Here is a 2,705-nt window from a genome sequence, read left to right as displayed (position 1 = left end):
TCTTTTAAATGTGAGACTTCTCTGTCGCTCCTCAGTTGAGTAGACAGGACTTTTTTCTATGTCCTTCCTCTGTTGTGTGTATTTAGTTAGTGAGCTAGTGAGTTTTCTGCAGGTATTTTTCTCCCCTAGGAACCCAAATTCTGTTCTTTTCCTCCTTTCAGCCACATGTATGAGTCCCTTGCTCTGAGCCCAGGGACTGTGCTGGGCACCAGCTACAGGGCACAGTCGCTGTCCCCTGATCACAGAGACAAGGCCAACCTTTCACTTACCACTCTTCTTTCTTTTTCTTTTTCCAGGGACATGGCCTTCATTTGGAGAAGCTGTTTGCTTTTCTGAGTCTTTCACACTGCTGCTTCAGAGTCCCTGGAAGAGGCCTGGCTCCTCATGGAATGATCACTGAAGTCAGCTTCAGTTAGTTAGTTCAACCTCGGCCGGCTGTCAGGTGCGTCCTGGAGCGGGGAGCCGGGAAGACAGAACAGCCTTCTGACCGGCTCCGGCTCACAGACAGTCACCGAACCCTCCACTTCTTCCTCTAACAGTGCCTCCGTGGTACTTGTGAATTCCCCTTAAAGTCAGGGTTTTCAGGATCTGATCTGACCTGAGATATCCCACACACCCAGATATGATTTGGTAGAACGCAGCTGCTCACTGCTCTGCTCTATCATACACCACAGAGACTGACTAGGCCCTACGTACATAGTTCCTTCTGTTGATAAAATATTTAGGATCTTCCAGAAAGAAGTGGGTAACTCTCCTCTCAGTTTTAACTGCAAATGCTCAATACAGTCTCATAGTATGTTTCAGTATGGAAATTGGTTACAGTGACTTGCATTTGAATCTGCCCACAAAATGGAGTGTTTTACATGTGCTCTTGAAAAGAGCGCTAAGCTTTGTTCCAAGTTCATTCTTGGAAACAAGAGTCTATAATTGTTTTAAAGTTAGTTTGAATGATGTAAAATGACTTTTCCTTTATTAAAAAAGGCAAGATACTGGTTAAAATGTTTAGTTGCTTGTTATGTCTTGCTGTCATTTTGATAATGTCATATCTACGTCTTATCATCGATGACTGCCTCTTTAGGAAATTCAGGGTCTGGAGAAGGGAGAGGCACCGTCCAGGCAGTTACCGTCTTTGAACAAGAATAGGATGTGGATACAAGTTAGGGCTTTGGAGGAAAGTAGACTGTGGTTCAACGTCACCTCATCACTACATCTGTGTGACCTTAGGTAAATTACTTAACCTCTCTGAGCCGCACATTCTTCTTGTCACTGAAATAGGGATCAAAACACCCACCTTTAAGGGTTGCTGTGGGGCTAGATAAGGGATGTAAAGGATTTAGCACAATGTTTGCACATTAGGGTAAGTACTAAGTAATAATTGTCATACATTTAAAAAAATTTTTTTTAATGTTTATTTACTTTTGAGAGAGAGAGAGAGAGAGAGAGAGAGAGAGAGAGACAGAGTGTAAGCTGGGGAGAGACCGAGAGAGGGAGACACAGAATCTGAAGCCGGCTCCAGGCTCTGTGCTGACAGCTCAAGAACCCATGCACGCAGGGCTCGAACCCGTGAACTGTGAGATGACGGCCTGAGCCAAAGTCCGGTACTTAACCCAGTAAACCACCCAGGTGCCCCTGCTTTACATTCTTATAATCCAGACAAATCAAGATTCATTTTTGTTTTTATTTCTTCTGGTTGTGATCACTCTGGGGACAGAGGTTTCCAGGAGTCAGACCGTTCGGCCAGGAGATCATTCCTCCTGACCAGCTGGGTCTGCGTCTTCTGTCCCCTTCTGTTACCTCCACCATCCCCTGCTACAGGACAGCTGGCTCAGTGCTCAGCTGTGGGGCAGGTCTTTGAAACCTACAACTAGCAATCTGCTTTAGCTTTTGGGGGGGGGGCACTTAATTTATAGAAATGCTTGAGAAAGGTACACCGAACAAGAAAAGATACTCTAAGATAACGTATTCTTATCTCCTAGTAGAATTGGTAAGTGCATCATAATTTAAGGTTTCTCATCTAGTTTGTTGGCTCTATTCGTGTATATTGCCTCTCCTGATCTCTGCCGCTCTATATTTCTTCTCCCAGCACATAAATATCTTAATTGCTCTAAGCACAGCCCAGGGCATTGAGTTGGAGTTGGTTAATACAAGCCAACTGGCTTCCGACCCAGAGACTCTGCCTCTAGCCTTGGCTGTGCTGGCTCTGTGACCTAAGGTAAGCCATGTGCCTCTTTGTACCTCAGACCCCTTTTCTGTGAAGGCGGCTGGAAATGTCTGTGACATAAAGACTTCACTGATGGTGTGCGACCAACCGAGGCAACATATTGAAAAACCAAAACGTTAATCACTATTTGATTATAAGGAAAAAGTCTGATTAACATGATCTGGTATCTTGCTGTCACCTGCTCTGTGATCTTAGACAAGCCACCCAACTTCTCTGAGCTGCAGTTATCTCCTGTGGTATGGCGGGGGGCAGGGGGGAGGTGGAATTAGACTTGATTACTTGAGTCTCCCAACATTGTAGGATTCTACACCGAGGCTGACTTCCCCTTGGAAACGGGGAAAAGGCACAGGCTTTGAAGTCTGACAGACAGGTCAGTCCCCTCCTCCGTGGCTTGTTGTCTTTCTTTGTTTTTCCGGACCCTTACAGGATGGTCTCAGAGGGTCCTGGGTATTTTTGAAAACTTAACAGCAGTTTGGCTGAAGGG

At 45.4% G+C, this 2,705-nt stretch overlaps 1 long non-coding RNA gene across 1 annotated transcript in view; it reads left to right on the top strand.

The window, feature by feature from the left end:
• Positions 1–999, top strand: part of LOC115271794 — a 5,476-nt gene extending 4,477 nt beyond the window's left edge. Inside the window, exon 2 of the long non-coding RNA XR_003900095.1 lies at positions 297–999. This is a non-coding gene — a long non-coding RNA (uncharacterized LOC115271794). The remainder of the gene's footprint in view (positions 1–296) is intronic.
• Positions 1,000–2,705: the final 1,706 nt, after the last annotated feature.

This window comes from Suricata suricatta, chromosome 11 (assembly GCF_006229205.1).
Source record: "Suricata suricatta isolate VVHF042 chromosome 11, meerkat_22Aug2017_6uvM2_HiC, whole genome shotgun sequence".
NCBI classification, from domain to species: domain Eukaryota; kingdom Metazoa; phylum Chordata; class Mammalia; order Carnivora; family Herpestidae; genus Suricata; species Suricata suricatta.
Note: the sequence above shows the minus strand (reverse complement) of the source record. Positions and strands in the feature narration are given on the sequence as shown.